The sequence below is a fragment of the Saccostrea cucullata genome, unplaced genomic scaffold (genome assembly GCF_032062105.1).
Source record: "Saccostrea cucullata isolate Sc308-1 unplaced genomic scaffold, CSIRO_AGI_Scuc_v1 ctg970, whole genome shotgun sequence".
In the NCBI taxonomy this organism is placed as follows: domain Eukaryota; kingdom Metazoa; phylum Mollusca; class Bivalvia; order Ostreida; family Ostreidae; genus Saccostrea; species Saccostrea cuccullata.
The window spans coordinates 182074-191738 of record NW_026924006.1 but is presented as its reverse complement, the minus strand read 5'-3'; positions in this window follow the sequence as shown (position 1 = coordinate 191738).

Sequence of the window (9665 nt, the reverse complement as noted above, 5' to 3'; positions counted from 1 at the left end):
TGTGTTTGATCGGTTTATTTTTACTTTTCATACCTCTACTCTTTATTCTGTGTTTGATCGGTTAATTTTTACTTTTCATCCCTCTACTCTTTATTCTGTGTTTGATCGGTTAATTTTTACTTCTCATCCCTCTACTTTTTATTCTGTGTTTGATCGGTTAATTTTTACTTCTCATCCCTCCACTCTTTATTCTGTGTTTGATTGGTTAATTCTAACTTCTTTTTACTTCTCATCCCTCTATTCTATTCTTTGTTTTACTTTTTACTTCCTCTCATCCCTCTACAGACTCATTTTTGTTTCTGTGCTCCTCTAGAGAAAATGTCGATGATATGTATTACATCATGTTAGTGGGCGAAGATTAAATAAATGTTTTTTTTTTCTAAATTTCTTAAAATAGATCATGAGATTCCAACAAGATGATTTAGCAACCCTTGAAGTACAATATTCGCTCGCCCGTTTTATGTAAAATACCAACAACAACAAAATTTTAAATGTTTTATTGAATATAATTAAAAGAATTTTTTTTAACTGCAATATAGTAGTACTTTATAGTTTGTTTTCTTTTATTTGCTGCGAAAAGAGTTTGAATATTTTGAGAGAAATTCCAGCCATTTTGAGCTAATCAGCAACACTTTCAATTAAAAAAAAAGCCAAAATGTTATAAATTAACTTTGAGTGTTCTTTTATCATTTTTACAGTTGCATTACGCCCTGGCAGTAAGATAATTATCTGAGTGACATTCAGAAAATTTGACAATTGGAGAACTTGGATGTCCGCCATTATGAATCGCCATTTTGACCTGTTTCAGTAACGTCATTTTAATGAAGGCCAGCATATTTTTTTCGTATTCAGCATGTTCAAAATAGGTTATTAAAATCTGTTTTGAACCAAATACTTCTAGTAATTATTTACCGTTAAAAGTTATTTAAATTCTATCCTTCTTTTAGAAAATCAGGACCAGCTAGACTACAATCAAATTGCAATTCTATGAATCTTTCAGCATTATATTATCCAAATGTGACCGTTATGACCTTTAGACCTCTTATTACATGTATTTGTACCCAATTTGATGGAATATGTGAAACAAAAAGTGAACCAGTATGTTTCAGCAACGATTATAGTTCCACTATGCCTTAAGAGTGTAGGGTAAGATTCCAAAATTGAAAACAAATAATCAGGGTCACGCGTTTTTCATCGTCTGAATACATAGTCAGCACATGTTTGTCGGCTGTTCTTAAGAAATATTGAACAAAATAATGTTATATTAAAAGGAAAGAGCCGACAAACGTGTGCTCACACTTAATTTAACAAAAAACATGCAAATTTGAGCCATTGTTTGGTAACAATTTATCCATGGCATCCCAGATTTCCCAAAAATATTTCTATAAGAATTTATCAAGAAGTCTAAATTAGGTTTGGGGAAAAGCTATGGTCATGCGCACCACATCCCTGTTATATAAGTACGCTCCTTTATGGGAATACTAGTTGTTAATTTGTATTATTGGATTTATAATACTAGATATATAAACACTGAATCTTATTTCTGTCCAGCCGCCGTTACAAACATCTGACTAAAACTATTACTGAAACAAATCGATAGGACTTCATCTAATATAGAAATTGCATAAATTATATCCTGTGAATACAGGAAAAGTGGATATATATATATACAGTGTATATATATTGAAATTTCATTTGTGACTTCTAGAAGAAAGAAAATGAATGATTCATCCTTAACGTGTGATGGAAATATGACTTTTCTTGATCCTTTTGGAAAAAATGGACGTTATATCTATCCATGCCTTGGAACTATACTGTGCATTTCGATTCTTCTCAATCTTGCTTCGAGCATCATTTTGGTAAAGGATAAGAGCCTCCGAAAGCGCAATCAGTATTTTGCGTTTCTTGTTATCTCCTCCAGCGAAATTCTCTTTGGCTTTTTTTACGTGTTTCTAATATTGTACAGAAATTACGGAAAGTATGCTTGCATGATGATTTTACTAACGTGTACCATTTGCAGACATAACGTATTCCTCCATCTAATCTACGTATGTTTTGAACGGTACTTCGCATTAAACACTAGTTTGAGCCGAATGTTTAATTTAATGGCTGGAATAAAAGCTAGAGTAATTTTCCTGGGATTTTCGTTGTTGATTTCCACTTCCCTGTTTTTACCATTCTTTCTTTCAAATGCGCAGATACATACAAAACAATGTGGAACCCTGAACTTGTTCAAAAATAAAACTACTTCATTCTTTGACATCTCCAGAACGCTTTTTTCAATGGAAATCATTACCATGTCGATAATGTATTTACTAATTATCTGCAAAGTCAAAACTGGCATTGTATCCAATTCTCCAAATAATGCGTCTAAAGTTATCCAGAGAAAAGTTAACATGACAGACTTGAAATGTCAAAAAGTGAAAGTGATTCAAATTAAGCCCTGTCCTACCAGCGGCTTATCTTCCTATGTCCAACCTGAAAGATCTTCATGGCAGAAATCTCCACAACATCGAAGAAGTTTACCAGGCCTTCAGGATGAAGTATCATACAATGTATCCCAGTTTTCAGAGCGTACATCTCAGGTGGTGGAGGGAAGTGTGAGGAGATCGACATGTTACGAGAAGAAAGTACATGTAATTGAAATTAATTCTTGTCCTGTGGGTGGTTTATCTTCATCAGACCAATCTGAAAATCCATCATTGCGGAAAAACTCACATCAAACAGCTTTTCCTGAGCCTTTGGATCATTCACAAGTACCATCCATTCCAGAATGTATCGGTACCAAACAGCTGCAAAAAACGTCAAACACAAAGTCTGTACAAAATCGTTATTCATTCTCCAACCACACCGAGAAGAATATCACAGAGCAAAATACTACATGTGGGATGGAAGGATCGTGGAGGTTAAAAGCATTTAAAATATTACGGTCTACCCTCATCGCTTCCGTTTTCCCTTCTATTCCTATGATGGTGGTGCAGGTTATCTCTTTCATCAATTCATCTGTATATACGGACGATCAAGTTAATTCTTTATTAGCATTGTGCAACCTAATACATGCTTTTGTATTTCCTTTAATCTTTATTCTCACAGTCAAGCCAGTAAAATGTCGTCAATGTTTTTCGTCATAAATCATTATATGCTATGTTATGCTATATTTTACTTCTAAATAAAATGTTTCCAGCAGTGAAGGAGCAACTTGAAAAGTACCATACAAGAATATATTTGAGAAGTGATGTAAATAAGATGTATATAGTTAAAGGCCGGGCCCGGATATAAAAGGCAGTCAATCGAAAAATGTTGGGGAAAGTCAACTTTCTATGCAGCTTCCAGATTTGGGAAATATTTTTGAGAAAATATGCTTTTTATGATCATATTAAATTCTTATTTTTGGCATGGAAGCAGTCACCTTGATTGTGAATAATGTGTTCATCTTTCATGGTTGAAAAAAAAATATATCTTGAGTAATTAAGGAATAAAGTTCTGGAGCTAGCTGCACTGATTTTTGAATTTCTTCTCAGTGATTGACATAGTAGGCGGAGAAAACCAGACAGTGTTTTGTTTACACAGGAAGTGGCTGTAGCCATGTGCTGCAGCACATTCTCTGTGTGGTATTGTTTTTCATACTATTTTACAAATAGTTTTCACTTAAGTGATTCACTAATGAATTTTATAACTTATAAAGAGAATAATGACTTAAAAACATTTTTATTTTGAACAATAAATATATACAGGTTTTGAAAAATAAATATACAGTATTAATATTTTTCAAATACAAACTTTAGGTGAACAAATGTATATTCCAGTACGTGTCACATCATAATAAAGTATTCGCAAGTCAAAAAATATTTTTAACATTGGTTTGAGTTCCCTATTTTTCGCACATATGTCCCATGTATGGTTGATCAGATTAAGATTAGATAGCCAATGTCTCACGATGCTCACAATACATTTTGGCATAAGGTCTCTCCTGTGGTAAATGTATTTTTTGCGCGGATCCTATCGCAGGGCATTTTTTTTCCTCTGAATATATCTTGGATCCTTCCATACATTTCTATGGAACAACATAGTCCAGAATCTTTTATACTTGTCCTTTCTCCGTTGAGAATTACTTTTGTTTGGAAGCCCGGATCCTCTAACCACCACATTTGTCGGTTTTTGTTCGATGCTATGCATGGACGGCATAGACGATGGACACTTTCCTCTTCTTCATTATTCTGATTTATCACGAAATCAGCAATTATGTCTTCATTGTTCTGCTCCTCTTGTACCTGGTTTACATTGTCCTCAATAGGTACCTCATTGAATTCACACTCATGGTGTGCAAATAGATGGCGTATTGTTTCTCTTTGAGTTTCTGTAACTTCAATTGCTATCTAGAATAGATTTGTCTTCTGTTTCCTTCATGCTGTACTTAGTTCATTCCAAGATGGCTAAACATTATATTTGGAACACTGGAAAGCCCAACCATTTCAAAAGGACCATACAGGATACATTGAATACTTACATGAAGAAAGAGAAACAAACCACATATGTGGGCATAGAGCAACACAAATGTATTATATTTTACGAGCTCGACATTTTCACTATTTTTATACCCCCTGCTTGAAAAGTGGGAGGGTATACTGTAACCGGTATGTCCGTCCGTCCGTCCGTCCGTCCGTCCGTCTGTCTGTCTGTTACGCTTTGGGGTACCGATCTCTTATCTGCAACTCCTCTTATACATGTACCACTGAGTGAAATTTAATGAAACTTTCACAGAATCTTTATTACGTATTGCCATTGCGCACCTCCTATTTTACTTTTTGATCCGACACATATTTTGGGTTTCCCGGCCACAGCAAAACATGGACTTTGCCATTATAACCATATGGGAGGCGGGGGTATCATTTAGTGAGCTCATTGCTCACAGTACCTCTAGTTTAATTAATTTTAATGTCCTTGAGCGCAATGCAAGGGGGTTGTGTCTTTTGGGAAGAGTACAAATCTTGATTGTTTTTCTTATCTCTCAACCAATCACATTAAGCCATTCTATGATAAACAATTTGTAACACGTGCTTTGAGGTGCCAACTGAATCCTTTCTGTTTGCATACAATTTATGAATGTTTTTATATGATTGGTGCTGAGAAAGGCAAGTACCAAAATATATTAAATGAAATTGCCAGCGATCCATCGACAACCTGTTGACCGATGACCCCTGGCATTGCGAGGATGAGTCAATGACTCCAGGAAACTCTTCGAAAATTTGAAATAACAATTAAAAACCAATACCAATTACCAAAATCAACATCAAAATGTACAACTTTTCAAGAATTTATACAACCATTCCCAACGATGAATTAAAGGCTTTTAACATCATGCACAGCTTCTTTCTTTCAAAACCAATTAGATGTTAAGGAGAACCGTGTTTAGCTCAGGGGACAATTCCAAAATAAGGAGCATGTGTCGTTTTACATGATGTTTAAAGGGACATTTTCTTTATTTTTACATTATTTTCTTTTTAAATGTGTTTTTGTCATGGAACTTAATATTGTTTTTACTCTGAAATAACAAATTTAATTTGGCAAAGAAAAATTGACTTTGACCGTCGTAGAACAAATACAGCTCGGGTTTCATGATCTATACCATGCATACCATATTTTTAAAGTGAAAACATTCTAGTATGTCATAATACTTTGTGGTTTTATAATTAACAACATTATACACGTATACAGGTATTTCTAGCTGTTTTCTTTTGGAATTTAAAGGATGGAAATTAAGGATATATCTTTTGATTTGTCTGAAAAAATGAGCTGGGCGAACAAGGTGTGCAAAATGTCATATTTAATATGTGAATTTAGTTTATAGTGTAAGTTCCTATCATAGAAAGGTAAACTTCTTTTCTTCTTTTCTTCCTTTAAAACTTAAAAGTGTGTGATTTTCTCTGGATTTGAACTGAAGCCATTAATTTACACTATTGTATAGCACAGTATAGTAGCAATTTAACAGGTCTGATGCTATATAATATATATCCTATATCCAACCTAAGGAAAAAACTTATTTTAAATCTTCTTTGTTATATCACCTTGACTTAATGGACTTCCAATATTTCTCGGAAAGATAAGAATGTTGCATTAAAAAAAATGTATTTTTACAAAAGTATAGTGGGTCTTTGTTCTCATTGTTAACCGAAATGTACACTGTATTATTACGCATACTTTGAATACAACATTTTCAAACCAAAAACAAAAAACAAAACAAAAACTAGAGGTGCTTTTAGCAATGAGTTCACTAAATGATACACCCCGCCTCCCATGTGAATAAAATGGAAGTCTCAATGTTTTGCTGTGGGAAACCTAAAATATGTGTTGGATCAAAAAGTAAAATAGAAGGTGCACAATGACATTATTTAACAAAGATTCTGTGAAAGTCTCATCAAATTTCATTCAGAGTTATGAGGCGTTGCGGATAAGAGATGGGTACCCCAAAGCGTAACAGACGGACAGACAGACGGACGGACTTCCCGATTACTATATATCCTCCCGCTTTTAAAGGTGGTGTAAAGAAGCGACGACCCAGTCCCCTAATTTTTCCATTTAAAAAAAACAATAAAAATGTATTTTATTTTATTAAAGTTAATTCTTTGATTATTTAGAGTCTTGATATTTATCATATTTAATAAAGATTCTGTGAAAGTTTCATCAAATTTCATTCAGTGGTATAGGAGGAGCTGCGGATAAGAGATGGGCACCCTAAGCCGTAACAAACGGACGGACGGACGGACAGGTGTACGGACATCCCGATAACTATATACCCTCCCGCTTTTCAAGCGGGGGTATAATGTTGTAAAGTTTTGCAATAATATACAAATATAATATTTTCAATTAGTGTAAGAAAATTTCTTATTGGGTTTAAATGTGCTTAGACACAGATTTGATGTTCATATTTTCTCAAATTTTCTGTATAATATCATGAAATCTATTCTGCTGTAGCATTTCATAGGAAAATATTATACAAAATAACTTATATTTTGTGGAAGTTAGAATTTAACTTTGAATTTCTCAGAGAAGGATAACCCCTTTTCTATCAATGATTAAACCACATCGACAATACGTCGGTCATAATGCAACTACTTTTGAATAGGTACTCTCTGAAAGCTTCATTTTAAGAAATTATGCCATGGCAAAATACCAGAGACCTTGAGACACTCAACAATATTATGCACATATAGTACAGTATTTTGAAGAAAAAAATATCCATTTAAAACATATCCTCTTTTGCTTCCATGCAAGGATACATTTAAAAATCTGTCCCATTTTTATCCCACCCAACCCCCAATTGAAAAGTGAAAGGGTAAATACAGTAGTAATCGGGATGTCCGTCCGTTTGTTTGTCTGTTGGAGTACCCTCTATTATCCGCAACTCGTCTATACCTCTGAATGAAATTTAATGAGACTTTCACAGAATCTTTTTGTTACATAATGCTATTGTGCACCTTCTATTTTACTAATTCTGGATCTGACACATATTTTGGGTTTCACCAAGCAAAACGTGGACACTGCCATTCTTTCTATAATATTCAAGGTACCCATCATTTATCCGCAGATCCTCCTATACCACTAAATAAAATTTTAATTTTTAATTAATGGTCTCGCAGTGTAAATACAGTACCTCTAGATTCTATAATATTGAAGGGTATCTATCTCTTATCCGCAACTACTCCTATTTCACTGAATAAAATGTAATTATACTTTCACAGATTTTATTTTACATTTTACATAATACCATATTATACTCTTATTTCGGGTCTATCATGTTGTAAATTTTGAATTTACTGGGGGGAAAGGGGGGGGACTGCAAAATTTTGCATTTAATTCCCCCTAGTAAATTCAAACTTTACAACATAAAAGGTCTCCCAGAGAAAATAAATAGTAGACCATTTTTATCATATGAGTGGCGTGGTATCATTTAGTAATCTCAGTGCTCAAAGTACCTCTAGCTTTTTTTTAAATACATGTAACCAGTTTTACCAAATATTAATGCTTGAGTATTATTCAGATGAATTGGTTGGATATTCTGAGGGGAAAAAAATTAAAAATTCGAAACTGGACACTAATTTGAAGAAAAGACCAGTAAATCGCGTCGCAAGCCCTTTTCCTCCTCATACGTAAGTATTTTATTTGGGGAAATCAAACTCTCTTTATATTTTTACTATTACACAGAGAAGGATCCCTCCCGGAAAATTGAACCTGATGTGGGATTTCCAAAGAGAAAATCCTAATTAATCTAGAGAATATTTTCCAGGGAGGGGGGCTTACTCTAAAGCCAGTTGTGGGGAAAACATACTAGTAACTCTACAAGATCAATTTGATTTTATCCTTAAAAATCTTTCGCAACGGAAAACTGGAGTATTTATACCCTCGTCATTTTTTGAGTTCTCCATAGCAAAACATGGACACTGTCACTCTTTATAACATTAAAAGATACCCATCACTTTTCCGAAACATTGACTTGGTCGGTATAATTATATATGGGCGGTAGAAATATCATTTCGTGAATTCAGTACTCACATGTACAGTACCGCTAGTCTTAGTTTGACTATTGTTGTTTAAATCGAATCTGTATTGACATAAATCTTATTTGTGTGCTAGGTAATCATGGCGATATATTTTTCTAATTTTAAAATACAAAAAAATTCCTCATTATATGAAATCTTTTCTTTTTCTTTTTATACAGTAATTAAATGGGTGTTTTTATCATAAGGAAACCTTTCCTGCTTTCGAGATAAAGGATTACTGCACTTAAGGACATGTCATATATGCGTCAAAATAAACTTTCAAAATGTTTTTTTTTCTTTTAATAGCAATAATCATGATAATCATTAACATCATTCTAATCTACAACTTTACATAATTACACTGTACAACTAGAGCAGTAGAGGTATACACAAATGATACCACGCCTCCCATATGATTATAATGACAAAGTCAATGTTCTGCTCTGGGAGACCCGAAATTCTAGTAAGTGTCCGATCAAGAAGTAAAATAGGAGGTGCACAATGGCATTATGCAAGAAAGAATCTGTGAAAGTATGCGGATAAGAGATGGGTATCCCTCAATAATGGCAGTGAGTATGCATGTTTTGCATCATTAAATTACATTCAGTGGTATGATACTAATAGTTGATAGGCCTATACTGCATTAGTTTTAACCCGGTGTGGCAACGCACTTGGAAAAAATTATGCACTTTGAAATTTTTTTTCAAAGTGCGTTAAAATTGGGACAAAATCAACGCACTTTGGAAAAAAAATTTCAATGTGCGTTAAACTTGGGACACACTCAACGCACTTTGAAAAATTTTTTCAAAGTGCGTTAACGTTTTTGTCTTCATATTGTTAAAATAAGATTTTTTTAATGCCACGAAGAACACTGATAAAAGGCTCAAAAGGAGAAAATATGATAATTAAAGGTTGAGTGTTCATCATTTATTAACTTTTTTTGCAGTGGAAAAAAGGCACAAAAATAAAATCCAACAACATAAAAAACATAATTTTCTAATTTGATGAAATAAAAATACCTAAAAGTAAATTGTAATCATGTTAATCATCAAGAAAAACAAAGACATGTTTCATGCTTTATAATTATGTAAAATTAATAAAAACTGTCTGCCCAAAATGGGGCAATTT